Here is a 19,113-nt window from a genome sequence, read left to right as displayed (position 1 = left end):
GTCACCAGAAAGACTCCGATGTCTGACTATAAAGATAAATCGGAATGTATCTCACATAGCATTTTTGCCAAAGTATTTGTCCTCCCAGAAATGAGACTTCTGCCATTCTGACACGTGTCACCTTGATCTCACCTCTCCTGTCTCAGCTTTGAGCCCAACTCAAACCTAAGCCTTTTTCTCACTTTTCTGATCATTTGCATTTATTGACTGCCATTCCCAGGTATGTGTATGTGTGTACACATATATACACACATATGTACAAGCTGAAATCACAGCAAATTCTAGGAAGTTTACCCACTAATAACTTACTATACTTAACCTCTGATTATAAATTTATTTTCGATCATACTTCATGTTAAGGTACATTTTTTTCCTCTCCTAATACAGCATGATGAGCTAGAAGCTGGCATGGGCTGGAAGCAACTTTGTGGTAAATGGCATACTAGCCCAAACTGTCTTACCATGCACTTGGCAGTTTGCTGTGCAGAAGATGTTGCCCTTGTCTGTGCCTCCTCTCCTGCCCTTCCTCCGTGTGGTAAATATGTAGGGAACAATATATATTTAGTGCTTTTCATTTATCTGGGGCAAAACTAGCGCTTTGCATGAAAACCAAGTGTCTCTGGCTAAAAGGAAACAGACTGTTTCATAAAAATACTTAGGAAGCAGACTGGAGAATGAGGACCTTCTAGAGTCAGACAGAATTAGAATCAGGTCTAAGGGTTGGATTGCAATTCCTTTTTGTATGTCATATTTTCTTCAGCTGAATTGTATTATGCTTCTACAAACAAGACAGGAGATGTTGTATTTGAGGGAAGCAAGGTATATCCCAGACACATATTGCTAAACACATGTGCTAATCCCAAAGATTTTAGGAGAAAGACCGTAGACCCAAACCAACATAGCCAAATTAATTAAAGCAATCAATTAATTCAAGCATTTTTTATTATTCATGTTCATGGATTGTCTCCCCCTAAAAGCAAGATTCAAGAGATCTCCTTAAGTAATGAGGAAGGCAAGAATTTTATAACTCAGGGGTAGGGAGTTTCCAAATGGAGGGTTTGGTGGTCAAATAGGTAGGGTTGCAGAAGAACATAATAACAAGGTGGTCATAATAGCAGGCAGTCATAACAATAGGTAATTATAACAAGGTAGTCATATTAACCTTTTAAGACAAAGGTGGGTTACAAGATGGTTGTAACAACTTTTTGAAACAAAGGCATATTTGCCATTTTTTGGAACAGGCAATAAACAACCATTTGTACAGAGGTTTAATCACAAACAGGAATGGACCTAATTTGTCTTTATTATAAGATGCCTTCAAGTCCAAAATGAAGGCAGGCTAGTTCATCACATGCTGCAGAAAACATTTGCACTTTGCCAGGATTCTACATTCCATCAAATTTTCTTCCTGTTTACTTTAAAACAGGGTCCTTTAGTACCTTCAATATGTATTTGAATTTACTGAAAACAACATCATGGACAAAACTATGTACATGGAAAACTTGCGTGTAACACTACATCTACAGTAACTAGGACTTGGTTTCTAAGAAGCTTCTAGATGTTCCTGAATAACACAATTGCGTGGTTGTTCACATGTCCTGGTCCTTCAGCTTCTACATCCCATCGTCAAGCTTGGCTGTGATCTGTTTGGCAAATAGAAACTCAGGGATACGTCATACCCACATGAAGGAGTCGTGTCCTCATGGAAACTGTTTTTTCAGCCTTGTTTCCAGAGTCCAACCTGATACCAGGACTATTTCTTACCTATTTAATAAGTTGTTAGGAAATACCTAACATTGTTGGTACAAAAAGATAAAAAGTCTTTATTTTCATACGGCTTAAAATTCAGTAACATGAGCATCCTTTTTAATACTAAAACCACCAGGAAGAAGATACAGTATATAAAAAGGCATGTGTCCTGTTGGGTTTTGTTTTGTTTTGTTTTTGTTCTTGTTCTTGTTTTTGTTTTAGAAGGCCTCACTATGTCGCCCAGGCTGACCTGGAAATTTCAATCTTCCTGCTGCTTCACCCTCTGGAGTGCTGGGATTATAAGCATGCCCATCATACCCAGCTGGCATCCCTTTAAAATAGAGAGCATTAGAATGCCGTGAATATTCATGTTTCTGATTCAACAAACGCCTCATACCCTGAGGTATACATCTTGACATTCATTTTAGCTGGAAAGTTCAGGAAGCTTTGACTGGCAGGGGTAAGTATGAGATGAAATTCAGATATTTAAATAGAGAAGTTGGAGCCCCTGCCACGCATCTATTGAATCTTTCTAATCCTGGAATTATTGTATACATGTGAGAGAATAAATCATAAAAGACCTGGAATTTTCCATCGAATTAAATCAAAAGAAGTACGTGGAGAAGCAAACTTCTGAGGAGTATTATTAAGATTATTTAATAATTCCATTTACATATTGAGAAATCTGTTACATATCATATGCATACATACATAAAATTGCATACACCTTTTTCATGTGTTTAAACACAATATAATTCATGTTTAAATATGCTTTCATATTTACAGAGGTAAGCAGTAGCACAGGAGTAAGAAGTCAGTCATAAAGCATCTCAGTTCCTCTGTAACCTAGATGTAGAGTTTGAGGTTGTAAAATGAATTGCTACCTCACCCATGACCCTTCCCAGAAGGGGAGAGTAAATGAGATACTTGGGTTCTGGAGGCTGGAAGTCTGGGCTGGTCCTGTCTCTGATGCTTTGGCTGTTGTGAGGACTTGGGCAAATAATCTTTCTTAATCCCAGTTTTTTCATGCATATAATGGATCCAGCTCATGAAGGATTTGCGAGTCTTAATGAGAGCCCACACATAAGCTGTTCAGAGTGGTACCTGGATTGTTGCAATTGTTCAGTACAGGTCATCGTGTCTGCAACATCAATAGAAAGGCTGGAAGGCCCTTCTAAAGCAGAAATCAAGAGTATCAGATGCAGTGAGTGTAGTGAGGAATTCTCTTAGCATCCCTGCTATAGTCTTATTTCTTGCCTGGGAATCCCTAAGCAAATGCCACTTTTTAATAGGATTTGTTTTTATTATCAGGGCATCCTGTACTGTAGCTGAAGCAGAAAAGCCTTGGATTAAACTCTGCCTGATATAATTCAACTCTGACACAGGAGTGGGAATTGGGCTACTAAAGCTATTTGAAATGCGACGGGGAAGGGTGGACCCTGAGGACCCATGAACTGCTTTGTACTTGGGCGGACTGAGCCCTGTATTCCCAGCGGCTTACAATCAAATTCAGGATGATCCTCAAGAGTGCACCATAAACCGACTGTAATACAGGACAGCTCGAGACCACAAGTCACACTGCTAGCCATTGTTGTAAATTTTGTGTCCTCTGCTGACCCCTGAGAGTAGTTCTCTTCTTTCCTTCATGACATGAGAAACGTCTCTCTGGCGATGAGAAGATTAATATTCCGCCCACTTGCTATCAGCATGCTACGCTTGAGCATGGCTGTGCTGCAGGTGCGGATTTCACCATCCCGCTAAGGCTGCAGAGCTTGTCTTTCCTTCTGTTGTATTTCAGAAGGATGTCAGGAGGTAGCATTAAAGCCTGTGTCAACTAACTTGATGGGGCACTGTGTACAAAGTCACAGTCATTTAGAGCTCATTGCTAGCTCCAGCCCTGGAATTAAAGTACTGATTCTTGGTCTATAAATGCATAGATCTCAGTGAACCTTTTATAGTTATTGCACGTTTTTATTCAGTGCGAGCATTGCCACATGCCTTTGGGATGAGGAAAACCTCCTTTTGGAACCCTCAATCAAGAGGTCATGGCTTCGTACAAAGCAGAGGTGTTGCTGAGTGGAACAGAGCACAGAGTGCGGGGTAGATGTTAATTTGGGCAATGAAACAGAAAAGACATCATATGAAAAAAGAGGCTTCACAGACTCAGCTGCTGTTCCTCTTAGTCTATCAGAAGCCCTTGACTGGAAAAAAGAAAGAGGCTTGTTTCCTGCACCTAGAAATGCCTGCCTTGCTGAGCTTTCAAAATCTTGTCTCCTGGCTCTTCTGGGTCCGTCTTTTGATAAAGGTAATTCATTTTACTGACATTGAATTGTTGAGGTAGGCCAGTGTACCCCTTTTTAAAGGGGTTTACTTAAAAATTTATGTGCCTGTGTAGGGGGGTATATACACATGAGCATAGGGCCCGTAGAGGCCGGATGAGGGAGTCGGATCCCCTGGAGCTAGAGTTATAGGGAGTTGGGATCCACTGATGTGGCTGTTGGCAACTGAACTGTCTTGCTCTGCAAGAACAGTAAGTTCTCTCACCCTCTGAGCCATCTCTGTAACCCCACTGTGCTTCTTCAGATAGAGAAACTAAACTGTCTTTATCAATGCCATTGCCCTGCAGCTTCGTTCCCACTGCTTACACGTTCCTTGAGGATGCTCAGGGTGTCTGTCCAGTGGCCACTTGCCTTGACAAATCCTTTGCCTTCACCCCTAAGTGGGGTTAAACCACAGCAGTTCTCAGCCAATCAGTGGAAACTCTGCTCTCTCAGTTGTTGAGCCCCGAAAGTTTTAGAGCTTTGCTTGACTCTGATTTCCGCTCTTAGATTACAGGCCCTTGTCTGTAAATAAATACAGAGCATTTCAAATCATATTTAAAATTGGATCATTGTTTTACAACTTCTAATGGGATGTCCTAACTTAAAGTTTGTTCTGTTTGCCCCCTAATAGAGACAACAACTTCCTCTTTCTACTCTGATATTCTTTTGTGTGATAATTGTTAAGTTGCCCATTCTTCTGCTAAAAATCAGAGTGAACTCCCAAAGGTAAACCGGATTTGAATCTCTGCCGAGTGTTCCCTAGTACTCATGTCAAAGAAATAAAGAATTCTTGGAACAGAAAAACAAGGAATTGGGATATATAAGCTGATTAAGGTTTTAGGTCTACATTCAAGAGTTGAATGTGGGTTTCAAGAGAGAGTCATTGAAAAATTCCTGAAATTTTCTAACAAGGGATTAGTGTTTAGTTAAGATGGGGAACATGGAGGACCTTCTAGGAATGGGGTGGAATTTTCCCAGAATTGTATTTACTTTTTCTTTCCATCCTGTTTGGATGTGGCATGGCATCAGAGGCATGATGGGGAATACTCATAAGTACTGAGGTATTTCTCCAGCCAATTCACCCATTTTAAACTGTCAAAGGTGCACAGCCTTAATCCCAGCACTCAAAAGTCAGGCAGACCTCTAAGAACTTAAGGCCAGTCTGGTCTACATGGGGAGTTCCAGAACTAACCAAGGCTATATAGTAAACCCCTGTCTCAAAAGCTAATTTATTGAAAGTGTAAGTTACCTTATATGAGTATAAGAGATGAATCCTGTAACTCAACGATTGCTTTGTGGTGTTTGTTTGTGTGATAAAATAATATAAGCCAGTTAGCAATGCGAGTAAAATAACATTTTTCAAGCAATGACCAGGAAACCAAAATGTTGTACTTTTTTAGCAATAGGTCTCTGCAGTAATTATTTCCTAAAGGGTAATTATATTTATTTTGCCAGATTTTAAAGTTCATGTTATTAGTCAAATTTGTTGAATTCTTATCTTTCCCAGCTACTGATTATGGAGACAGTATTTCAAAATCCTGCTCACATTCAGCCCTCTTATGGAAAATCACATCTGCATATTCTATGTAATCTAACATACTGAATTCCCTTTTGATGCTTGTAGAAAAATATGTTCCCTGCATTAGCATAGGCGCTTCCATTTTTTAGCACTGACTATGGAATATTTCAAACACACAAAATATAGGAGAGTATATGAATCTATAATGCAACTTTAAAATGTTTTGACACGTGAGAGTAACTTCTGTTTCGTCTGCTGTACTGTCCATCTTCTCTCTCACACATTGAGAATCCCAGTTAGCGACAATGAACAGGATATGATTAGAATGATCCTCCATGTTTCCTTTTGCTCAGTTCCCAAAGTACACGGGAAACTGTCCCAGAAAACAACACCCAACATTGTCACCAACAACACAGTGACTGAATATTTAATAGTTGTTCTATCTTTTCTTCCAGATACATGGGCATCGAAGTATATGCACGTTCAGTTTGATTTGTTTTGGTTTACTTAAAAGTTTAGGCACTACTTTTTAAAGTTAATTTTGTTTATGATTGTTTGTGATAAAAGTAAGTGAAACCCACTAAATAAAGTATTTTAAGAGGAAACTAGACTATAATCAAGAGCACCCCAATGTAGAACATTCATTCCTTATTTGTAGTATTTTTTTAGCTTCATAATTTATGATGATGATTTTTATTACCCTTGTTTTTGATATGCACTGTTTGACAGGAGGGTGTCCACAAGCACATGATTAGTAATTTTGCTTAGGAATGGATAACTCAATCCTATAAAGGTTACACAGATGAATTAGCGAATGATCATGAATGGGTTATTTCCAGTTTTTGACTGATTGTCCAAGCTCTGTAAATGCATTCATCTTTTCATATATAGACACACGCATCATATCCATATAAATAACATCAGCTATTTCATGCAGTATCAAGCATATTTCATGTGTCTTTCCTCCCATTGTATTCTGAGTTTCTTATGAAATGAAACCTAACTTTATTTATCAATATTTTCTGGAGCCCAGAACAGAGTGTCACCTGTAATAGGAGTTCAAAAAGGACAGTTTTCTAAGTGAAAAAAAAAGTGAGAACTCATAATGACAAAAGTCTGTTAAAACATGATTTTGCATAAACAATGGAATGACTAAGAATATAATCTTTTAAAAAAACAACATATATAAGGTGGGGAGGAAAAAGGATAAGGGTAGGGAGAGAAACTCTGAGAAGCAGAACAGAGGCCAGGACAAGGATAGCATCAAGTGACAGATCACAGCTTTGTATGGACTGAAAGGAACCCTCCCTTAGAAAATGGGGGACTTGAGGCTGTAGAGATGGCTCAGCAATTAATAGCACTGTCGGTTCCTCCAGAAGGCTTAGGTTCAAGTCCCAGTACCCATAGGGAAACAGGCCACAACCATCTGTAACTCCACTTTCAGGGGATCTGATTCCCTCTTCTGGCCTTCATGGGTACCAGGCATGCAAGTGGTGCACAGACATACATGCAGGCAAAACATCCTTATATACAAAATAACCACTTTAAAAAGAAAAGAAACTGTGAGGTTCATATCACTGAAGGTTTCTGAAAGCTCCCCTAAAGAGTCACCACACAGGTATCAGAATGTCTGACCAAACAGAAGCAAAAAGAGAAAGTGCTGGAGAGGATACAGAGAAATTGGTCCCTCATCTATCACCAGTAGGCAGATAAAATGGAGCACTCATTCTATAAGACACTTTCAAAGTTTCTCATAAATCTAAGTATGTAACTACCATACAAATCAGCAAGCAGAGAATAGATAAGAGGCCATGAAGAATGATGGCATTACAAAAATAGGTATATCTCAAAATAAATATATGATTAAGTCAGTTTGCAGAAACTCATACAGCACAGATCTCTGTTAAATAGATGGGTACTCCCATTTGGAAGTCCCCATATAGAAAAATAATGGCTAAATGAATTCTTTCTCATATGTTGCTAAACCAAGGAGATGGTCTGTATATTTTTCTAGCCTTAGTTTAATACTTATGATAATTATAAGATAAAGTCTTTTTAAGGTTGTATTAAGTTGTTAGCATAGAAACAGTTCTAAACACTACCCTGGCAGAGTAGTGTTTGTTCAAAATCTTGATGTAACTGAGCATGTGTTTCAAAACTAGAACCAAGGGAAGGAGACTCAGTTCAATGGTGGAGTAGTTGCTTAGGAAGAATGAAGCCCTTGGATTCCATCCTGACCACTGTAATCAACCAACAAGCCAAACAAATAACAAAAGTAATACCTGAGTTTGTTTTTTCACAGGTTTTTCTAGGGTTTTATTAAAAAAAAAACCCACCAAAAACAAAACAAACAAACAAACAACCTCCTTCTTTGGTTATCTCAAGAAACACTGACAGCAGACAGTTGTTTTCATCCTACTTAGTACCTGCCCAGAGCTGAGTCAACTGGGAGATCCACAAGTTTCCATTAAGATGATATTTTTCATGGCTACAATTACATCAGAAAATGTGTCTTAGTTTCTAGGGCTTATACTATTGTCAGGTCCCCTGGTGGAGAGATGGGAAAAGTACAAGTTTGTCATTCATTCCTTACCTTGCGTCGTGGGGGTGCCTTTTGGATAACGGACCTTATTCTGAGTCTTAGGTAAAGTCCTGGACAGAGTAAAGTGAACCAGGGCACGTGGCGATTGAGCTCTTAGTGTTCACATCTGGTGTCAGCTGTCCCCAGGAAGATATGCCAGAGAGGCATAGAACAGAGAGACATACACAGAGGCTTGTGTGTCAGGCTCCTGAACAACTGCTGGGAAAGGATCACCTACTCTGCCTCCTAGAAAACACGCAGGAGAAAGAAGGGAGGAAGAAAGTAGTGCATTTTTGGCAAAGGGTGCATGATTGCTCTCCAGAAACGACAGATATCTTGTCAGATCAAATGAAATCATTAAATTGCTGGCTTTAAAAGGCCAACCAGGCAATTTCACGCTGTGCAAAACTACTGGTTTCTCATGGCTGCAGAAGGGAGCACTGAGATGAGAAACAGCAGAAGGCGAGGCGGGAGCTGGGCGGGACTAGATTTGGACGTGTGAGCCAAATAATTCAGGTCTTATGAAGTATAGAATGTTGAACAGAATCCCCGGTCTCTAGTTAGGTACCAGTATCTATATCAACCATGACAACAGTCAAGCATCCAAACCACAGATATTGTCAGGTGACCTCCTAGGGTGTGGGAGTAAATTGGTCTAGTTGAGAAACATAGCAGTAAAGGATTTGAACCTAGAAAAGCCTGTAAGCAAGTCATTGAGAATTGAATTTGTTTGGATAGAAAATGCATTTTCAGAGACCAGTTGGGGATGTGGAACCATGCGTAGCTGTTGTGAGAATCAGACAGAAGTGTGGGAGGAAGGATAGCCATAGAAACAGTAGGAAGGAAGGATGGTATAGCTTGAAAACTTGGTTATGACAGTTTGGTAGTACAAGTTAGAAAGATGAATAAAAGTAAGGATTCCATCCCAATTCTGAATTCGAAGTCAGAGGGAGGGGGAGTAAGTGGAGCAGTCAGGACGGAGCTGTGGCATAGTCAGTGACACCATCTAAGGCAGGGTGGAGCTGTGACATAGTCAGTGACATCATCTAAGGCAGGGTGGAGCTGTGACATGGTCAGTGACATCATGTAAGGCAGGGTGGAGCTGTGACATAGTCAGTGACATCATGTAAGGCAGGGTGGAGCTGTGGCATAGTCAGTGACATCATGTAAGGCAGGGTGGAGCTGTGACATAGTCAGTGACATCGTGAAGGCAGGGTGGAGCTGTGGCATAGTCAGAGGTACCATGTAAGGCAGAGTGGAGCTGTAGCATAGTCAGTGACATCGTGAAGGCAGGGTGGAGCTGTGACATAGTCAGTGACATCATCTAAGGCAGGGTGGAGCTGTGACATAGTCAGTGATGTCATGTAAGGCAGGGTGGAGCTGTGGCATAGTCAGTGATGTCATGTAAGGCAGGGTGGAGCTGTGGCATAGTCAGTGACATCATGAAGGCAGGGTGGAGCTGTAGCATAGTCAGTGATGTCATGAAGGCAGGGTGGAGATCTGGCATAGTCAGAGGTACCATGTAAGGCAGGTGTCTGTAAGGCTGGAATGGCCGTCTTTGGAAGTGTTTTTGACCAATGAGCACCAGAATGCCCTCTTCAGTCTTTTCATTCTCTCCCTGCACATCATCCGATAGAAACCAACTATAAACATTTACATTTTCATACTGATTAAGAGTGAAAATGACTGATTTTCCAGGTACCTCGGAGGTGTCACGCTCTTTCCTGCTCCAAGTCATCTCAAAGTCTTATTCTTCTGCCTCTAAATGCTCCCAACCTCTCTTCATCTGCTCCTTCATCAGGAAAGCCTGCTATGACCTCTATCCACAGTCCTAGTTTAGATGTGCATTTATTTTTCTTTTCCAGCAGGTGTGCGAGTGTGTATGCATGTGTGTGTGCGTGTGTGGATGTGTGTGCCTGTGTGCATGTAGTGCCCACCTCCAATGATTCCAATGATGCTGTCTTTGTTATGCCTCACTTCTTTAGTCTGTAAGCTCAGTGGGAACAGGGAGGTGTTTACATCATGCCTGCTTGTTCTGTAGCAGCTTCTATGGTGCTTGTCATATTTAGATGGTTACCAGGGCTAGGAATGAGGCTGAGTAGTAGAGCACTTGCCTAGATGTGCAAAATCTTGCTTCCCATTCCAACTACTATAAAATAATAGCAATTGCAACAATCACATAATTATGTATATGGTCAGCAAATAGTTTTGACCAACTGTCTCAGTTTTGAAAATTTTTCTGATGTTTTGTAAGGTTAGCAACATGTTGACTGAGGTTTCTTTCCTGCCTGGTTCCCGCAGTCGTTAAATTCCAAAGAAATCACACAGAGGTCTACATTAGTTATAAACTGATTGGCCCATTAACTCGGGCTTCTTCTTAACTCTTAAAACTTATATTAGTCCATTATTCTTGTCTATGTTAGCCACGTGGTTCAGTACCTTATTCAGTAAGGCAATCACATCTTGCTTCATCTCTAGTTGGGTCACAATTGCAGATTAAGACTTTCTCCTTCCCAGAATTCTCCTGTTCTCATTGAACCGCCTCTCTGTCCTGTCTGATTGTCCCACCTATACTTCCTGCCTGGCTACTGGCCAATCAGTGTTTATTTAAAATATAATTGACAGAATACAGACCATTGCCCCACACCAGCAATGGGAACAGATTCTCTCTCTCTCTCTCTCTCTCTCTCTCTCTCTCTCTCTCTCTCTCTCTGTGTGTGTGTGGGGGGGGGGTGTATTATAATACAGAACTGAATTTTCAGGAAACTCTGAGCTCATCCACTTTACATTCCTACTAAGTGGAACTGAAGAGAAGAGGAAAACAGAATAAAAACCCACCCAGAGTTTTGTGTTCTCAGGGCTTCCCTATGGGTATATAGGACTCGTCCCACTCACGAAGGCAGAGAATGCCTGCCCAGGGCCTAATGGGAAAAGCCTGAAAACCCTGTCTCCTTGGGTGGAGAACTTCTCTGGGCATTAGTAGCCCCCAGGATTTCGACATGCCCTGTTTGCTCCTGTAGTGGGACTGCATACTGTGTTTCAAACACATGATATAGAGGGAAGGGAGTTTTGGAACACATAGGCCTGGCAACAGCCACAAGCAGAGATTGAAGGTCCGTGGGATGGGACTGAGAGACATACAGTAAATTAACTTGGACAGTCTCTGATAGATGGCCTTCGAACCGGGAGCTCAACCGCTAACTCACGACAAAGGCACTGCTGTGCTTTCCCCAGGGAGGTGAGCAAGCTCCTTTCAGAACAAAAGCACACCTACAAATCTCTGTGTCTCAGGCTGGTACTCGAAGTATTGGTGAGTAAAGTGCGGAGAAGGTTCTAGAAGAGACTGCTGTGGAAATGGCATGAAAATGCAGACTTTATATTGTATTCCCGTTCCCTTATTCACCGTCATGACTTCATACTGTAGCCCAGGGCTCATAACTCTTGTCATCGTTATTGGACCCTAAAGGGCTCCCCCACCTCCCAATCCTTGTGTGACATGATTAGTTCATACAAAAATTGCATTTGCTCTATTCCCAGCTCCCTCTGTATTCACAGTGAGATGTGATGCTATTTTTCATTTTTAATGGAAACTTCCTCTTGAATGCTTTCATATTATAGGAAAAAATGAGCTTGGATAATAAACAATAAAATGTTTTGATTTATAGGAGGAATTATCTCATATGCAGGCATAGTAAATAAAATCTATCTTTTCTAGACACATTAATTCCATATTTTATAAAGTAGTTCCAATAGAGTATTGGTGTGTATATTCATGTACAGATAAATAATAATTTAATACTACAAAGCTTCCAATACATAAGTAAATGTTATATAAAGTAGGCAACCATATACTTTAATTATTCCTATTTTAAATGATTTCCTTTTGCGTTATATGGTGATACTTTGACATCAATTATCATTTTCTTCATAACTTTATAGTCTGTCTTTTCATAATATGCAAGAAATCTTAAGTAAAAATAGCTCTTTGGAAAACTTGATTAATGCTACAAAGGTCAATGTGGTGAAGATTCGTGCAAAAAAATGTGTCATATTTATAATGTTCTATTTTTATTATGGGAGCTGTAAAACTATGAATAATCTTATTTATTCCATTTATTCTTTAGTTTATATAAAATTATATCCTACAGTTATCCTGTCACAAACATAATTGACCAGCCTGGTGCCTGAAATGTATTTCATTTTATCTTCTCAGCATGAATAGGCTTGAAACCTCCTGGTCATTTTTTAAGCAGCCCTGATGGTCAGGAAAATACCACAGGTAGAACAAAAGCTGAAGCCCATGCAGGAAAACAATGTAGGCAGAAAACAAATAGATTTTTTCCCCTTGGCCTTGGAACAGGACTCCAGTCTCACACATATATTCAATTGTCAACCCCTCCCCTTGCCAGGAGCTGCCCTAAGGACTAGGGATGCAAAGGTGAGCACAGGCAGGGCCCTTGCCCTCCTGGACGTCTGTGATCAGGAAAGCGACAGCATGAGAAAATGCCAGCATTCAAACCAGTAGCAGTCATGGAAGAACAAAACAGGTTTGGGGTAGAGAGCATAGAGGTGACCTTGAATAGTTCGGTCAAAGGTGGCTTCCTCAAACAAGTGAGCAGAGATTGTATAATGACATCCAAGCAACTGAGAGAACATGGCACGTAGAGACCCTAGAGAAGGACTGTCTAGAAGGGGTTGTACGTGTCTCATCCACATGGCTAGGGAACCCTGAGTTGGGAAACAAGGTAGGGCATGGGAGTGGAGAGTCTACAAGGACCGGATCATGATGACTCCCACAGGCCATAGGAAGGAATCTGTGTTTCTATCTCAAGAGTGATGAGAGGTACAGAAGGGAGTTAGAAAGTTCACCTTCTGACTTCTTAGACCACTTTAGCTACTGGGTAGACATAGAGTGTGAGGTTCCCGATTGACACAAAAAATCACTGAAGCTGCCTGGGCAGGAGGTGAGGGCAGCTGAAATGGAAAGAAGAGTTCTGGCTTTGATTAGAATTATGACTGGGGTGGACAGTGATGTCATCACTACAGACAGAACATATCTGAGGGTCGTTCCTAAGCTTGGTACTTATACTCAGGTGTATGTGTGTGTTGTGGGGGGTGGCCCTATTAACTCCAGCATTTTCTTTGGTCTGTCTCTCTCCCCAGTATGTGCCATTAAGACCAATATACATGGAGCTTGACTGACCTGAAGTTTCCAGGGAACTGGAAAAACAGACTGATTATGGGGAGAGATTCCAAGAGTTGGAATCAGAGTATCTGGGACCATCTTCACTTTCAGATTCAAGTTCTTTATCTGAAAAATTTATGGCGATAGTAGTCAACATGGGATGACATGAGACTTCCGTGTATGCTCTAATCATGGTTGCTTAACGTAATGTATATAATGTATATACAGCATATGTATATGATGTAGTTATGCATTGCTTCACAATGATCGACGTGAGACTTCTGTGTATGCTGTTATCACGGTTGCTTCACAATGATCGACGTGAGACTTCTTTGTATGCTATAGTCCTGTGTTACTTGACAATGGGATAGATTCTGAGAGATGCATAATTAGGTGATTTCATTGTTATAGAAACACCATACACTGTATATAGGTTGTGCTTACACAAACCTATATGATGTAGATCTGTCCCTCGGTGTGACTTCTTGATGTAATCGAGTGATTCAGTAGATTTATGAGGATACTGACTACTGAACACAGCATACTATTTAACACTGAGATACTGACTACTGAACACAGCATACCATTTAACACTGAGATACTGACTACTGAACACAGCATACTATTTAACACTGAGATCTGACTACTGAACACAGCATACCATTTAACACTGAGATACTGACTACTGAACACAGCATACCATTTAACATTGAGAAAAATGGGGAGAAGGGATGTCGAACATGCAGGAGGCCCTGGGTTTGATTATCACAACACAAAATAAAAACTGAGTAGGAAGAAGTAGAGTGCAGTCTGACACAATAGTTGGACGTGCTCTATAGTGAGAAAGGACCAGCATCATCTACTGAGGACAGTTTTATGATGTGCACAACAACAGCTTTGTGTACACTAGCCTTGTGGCCTTACAATGTTGCAATGGCTATGGCAATAGGTGCTATGAATTTTTACTTCCATTAGGTTTCTTTTTTTTTTCTTTTTGAAACAGAGTCTCACTATGCATCCTAGCCTGGTCTTGAATTTACAATCATTTTGCCTCTACCTCCCAACTGCTGGGATTTTAGACTCAAGTCACCCTGACCCACATTTCCTTAGTTATGGGACCACTGTCATGTGTGAGACCTCTTATTGGCAAAAACCCTGTTACATGGTGCCAGATCGCAGACAAGAGGATTGGTATGGGATGTACGCTTGGTGCTTTTAACTCAAGATGAGTTTTAATCTCATCTTGAGTTTATCCATCAGGGATTACAAATTTATTTCTTTCTGTAGCTGAAGTCTTTGGGAAAGTTTGCTTTTCATCAGAAGTGGTTTCAATGGACTATCTTCACTTTTTAGCATTATACTGGAATTGCTTGGCCTTCAGTACATAATGAGAAAACATTATCATGACCTGGCATTTTTTTTCTCTACTTAGCCATCATTGTCTCCCCTACAAAGTATGGAAATAACAGACTAAACTTGTTACTAAGAATCCTTTTGGTTTTATGACTAAAACACATCTCTGAGACCAAGTAGGGCTTTATTCTCCAGAAGCGCCCCAGCGACTAGACTGCTAGGAAAAAATGAGCAAGCTCAGCTAATTTTATATATCCTGCATTTTTCTTAATTGTTGTTAGCTGGTTATATTTTATTTATTTATTTTGATCTGGAATACATTTAATTTGGAATCATTCCCAAGGCATGTAAAAGTGAGTGCCAACATCTTTCTCAAGCACAAATTGGATTTAATAATGTTTATGTTGAATGCAGGCAATTTAGTTATTTCTTTTCACATAAATCTCTTTTACTCGTGCTGAGCAAACCTCCAGGAGACTGACACTTATTACAGCTTTTCTCAATCGATTAATATTTATTGAGCCTGGAGTATGTGTGGAAGCCAGCACAGAGCACGGGAAGAATGCAAAAACTTACACAAAGTCCTGTTCTCTGCCTTGCAAATTAACTATTGAGAGAAAACTGAGCAGAAACCTCTGTGAGAAAAACAGGACAAAACCAGAGAAGCCTAAGGCTGGAAGAAGCCCAGCCTCCCACCTCTTGTTCAGCTCCCTTGATCCCTCGCACAGATTCTTCTCATCTTCTCGCTCTTCTCTTCTCCTTCCACTTGATCCCTGTCAATGTAGGGGATAATCAAGTCCCCGGGATTTATGTTTGAGAATTTGAGATAGCTTTGATCCTTAAAGTTTTGTCGTAGCCTGGTATACAGATCTCTGTGACCTCTACTTGACTTTTCCATCCCTTGCTGTGTCCACAAAAATTTGAAGGTTTCCTAAAGTTTCACGCTTATTGTTGTTTGCATAATGTTGAAAGTCTGTAAAGGACTCTGACTGCTTTCTCCTCATAATGGTGATGAGGTATGTGTTCACGTTCCATTGCTGTAACAAGCATCTGATGCAATCAATTTATAAAGAAGAAAGGTGTGCTTGGACTCATGGCTTTGGAGGTTCCGGGTTCTTGTCTTTGGGATTGTAGCAAGAGAGTGAATTCATGGTAAAATCCTTCACCTCATTTCCAGGACAGAGAGACAGAGTCCCACAATCCTCTTTGAGGCTTCACCTCCTAATGATCTACCACCTCTCAATCGTGCCAAGGGCTGGGGCCCAGACCTTTTGGGTCTTTTATGAACACTTATCCAAACCATAGCAAGGCTAAAGTGCTATTTCCCCCATTTCCCAGTGAGGACACTATCTCTTGAAGTTAAACAGCTCAGTTAAGGTTGCTGGCTAGATAACAAACCTATAAATCTTGTAACTGTCACACCCAAATCTATTTATGTCCCACCTCACTGTGCAATCTGTGATTACAAGAAGCATTACAAAGCCCTCAATGATGGATAGCCCAACTGTAAGGGCAAAGACATCTGTTATGTTCCATGCCGATGGAAAGGTTTCATGGAAGAGAAGAAACATGCATCTCCCCGACCCCTGCCCTGATGAGACCCAAGTGGTCACATGGGAGATGTTTTCAATAGACTGCAGTATTTTTAAAAGAAAGGGATTGTATGAGTAGTGAGAACTTTCTGTAGATAAACACAGCCCTTAAAATAGAGTCTATTTCATTCATAGTACGTCTACAGAGTAGAGGCCTCATCATTTTTCTTCTCAGCCTACCTGTATTTCTGGGGTTTGTGTGTATGTGTGTGTGCACATGTGCCTGTATTGCTGGAGCCTTTGGCCACCTAGGGCATAAATATGGGAGAGGTTTCCTGCTGTTCCATGCCTTTATTTAGACTTTCTTTGGAATCAGTTTATCCTTGTTTCCCAAGAGTCTGTATTTGATTCAGAGAGCGTTAATCTGAAAAATAAATCTTTGAGGTGTTTTCAAGAAAGGTGCTGGAGTTTATGTGTCTCCAATTGGGGCTTTTATTTTTCTTGAATGTTATGCTCTTAGCTTTTCCAGCTATTGCCCAGCTTCTAGAATGGCAAATCCATTGCATTTTGTACCTCATACATCTTTTCTGAGTAAATATTTGTACATGTTTCAGGACAGCTCCTGGTTGTGCAAGGAGTACCCAGAGAAGGAGATAACAGAGAAATCCTAAGCGGTCTAGATAGTGAGTACGTTACTGCAGAAAGACACGTCTCCTAAGCTTTGTTTCTCCCCAAGCACAGAATCTCTATTCTCATGTTCCTGTTGAAATGGAGCACAGACCATGGTGATTTCGCATGCACTGGCCTTGTGGCTATTCCTGACCACAGGGCCACAGACTTTTCTTCCATTCAGATATGTTTTGTGCTTTTCTGTTATATGTTTCTTTTCTCTTTTTTGTTAATTTATTTTTCAATAGTTTTATAGGTATATGTAATTTGATTATGTTCACCCCTATTGCCTTCTCTTGTCTCCCTCCCACTCCTCTTTTATTTCCCCAACTAAGCGTCTATTTCTTGTGTCTTGTGTGTGGGAAGCACTGAGCCTAACTAGGGTTGCTTGCATGAGCATAGGCAGGAAGTCACCTGCTGGAACATGAGTGGTTATCCTACCGAAGAAAACTGCCTTGCTTTCCTCCAGACACCATTAGCTGCCAGTATACCCTTAAGAGACGGCTGTGAAGGCTCATGGTCCACTCTCCCACCCATGGTGGAATATTTGTGAGTCCAACCTTGTGCAGTTAACATGGGATGCTGTGAGCTTGTGAGCACAGTGCCCATGCCATGAGTAGCTCTTCCAGAGCACTCCTCCCCATTTCCAGGCTCTTACATTCTTTCTGCAACCTCTTCTCTGATGTTCCCGAGTTACAGAATGGGTAAACACAGGGCTATGCACTCGTCTCTTAGTCTTAGCTCTTGGGGCAGCTGTGAGTCTCTGTAGTGATTACCAACCACTACAAAATGGCACTTTCCTACCCAAAGTATGCTTTGTTTTGGTTTTTAATTGGCTGACACTAGGATTGAGCAACTGAGACCATGCAGCGTAAAAATTTATTAACTCTGATAGATGAGTTTCTGATACCTTTCTTATATAATATCGTGATATCTATAAACAATGACTGTTTGACTTTTCAATACGGATGTCATTTGCTTGTTGCAGATTTATTTGTTTATCCCTTTGTCTGCTTGCTCCGTTTAGGACTTCCAGTAACGTGTTGTGAGACAGCCTTGAAAGTTAGGCATCTTCCGGCTTTTCTTCACTAGATCAAAAGTTACCTGCTCCCTTCTTATAAGTGGGCTTTACTGTATGAGAAAATCAAACCCGTTATCTTCATAGCTTGCAAAAAGGAACATCCTAAAAGAACGGGAAATGATACTATTTGTAGAGAAAGGAAAGCGAGAGGTAAAAGCTGCCCCAACCATACGGAGGTGGTGGGAAGCCTGTTGTTGACAGTCCGTCCGTGACATGATAAGAGGGAGAGACAGTGGTTGCAAATATTGTAAAGTAATTATTATGAAAGTCTTAACGTGGTACCAAGAGGAGGGTAGTGGCGTCAGGGCACATTTCCTTTGTAAGCAATTCTCCTTAAAAGCGCTTCTGCTATTGGCCACCCAACACACAGCTGTTCTATTTTCTGGCTCACCAGAAATTGTACTATATATTTACTTAAGGAGTTTAAAAAAAAAAAAACAAAACTTGATTTGCCATCATAGTTGCTGCGTAAACTCTGGTCTTCTTTCGCCAGGGAGTAAGGCCAATTTTCTTCATGGTCTGTGTATCCATGAGTCATCTTCACCCTTCTGTCACCCAGCGCTCTGATCATCTACAATATTTAGTGCATGTTGTAAACCTAGGCTGCTCTTGTATCTTCTGACTCCTGGATATATCACCTACTTCTTGTTCCCTGGTCCTCTAAGGAGTCTTCAGAAAAACAGGAAGTAACTTCAGTGTGGCAAGTTCGAGGCATGCTTTCATGTATTTAGGCAGGAAAAAAAATGGTCTTTATTTAAGCAGAGATAGGCGGAAAGTAGAATTCATCTAGGGAATGGGAACAAGAACTGCGGTGGACTGGAGGGTAATATAGCAAATGAAATTTATCAAGCACGGGAGGACAGACACTGTATGATATGACTTAAGTGTAGGATCTAAAAATATTGATTTAAAAAAAAACTGAGAGAAGATGGTTGCCAAATCTGACTAATACCATCTGATAGGGGAAATAAGTCCCTGTGTTCTGTGGCACAGGGCAGGTGAATATAATTAACAGCAGTGCATTATATATTTCAGAATCCAGAGTTTTCAAACTGAGAAAGAATTTATCACAAATGATAGAAATCTAGGTTAGGGATATGCTGATTACTGTATGTTGATCACC

At 40.7% G+C, this 19,113-nt stretch overlaps 1 protein-coding gene across 4 annotated transcripts in view; it reads left to right on the top strand.

The window, feature by feature from the left end:
- The window catches only part of Pld5 (phospholipase D family member 5), a 324,256-nt gene that overhangs the window by 85,169 nt on the left and 219,974 nt on the right, over positions 1-19,113 (top strand). The gene's annotated exons all lie outside the window — the stretch shown is intronic.

This window comes from Microtus oregoni, unplaced genomic scaffold (genome assembly GCF_018167655.1).
Source record: "Microtus oregoni isolate MIOR12 unplaced genomic scaffold, Mior012 000047F_ref0000412, whole genome shotgun sequence".
Taxonomy (NCBI): Eukaryota; Metazoa; Chordata; class Mammalia; order Rodentia; family Cricetidae; genus Microtus; species Microtus oregoni.
This window is presented reverse-complemented; position numbering and strand designations above follow the sequence as displayed.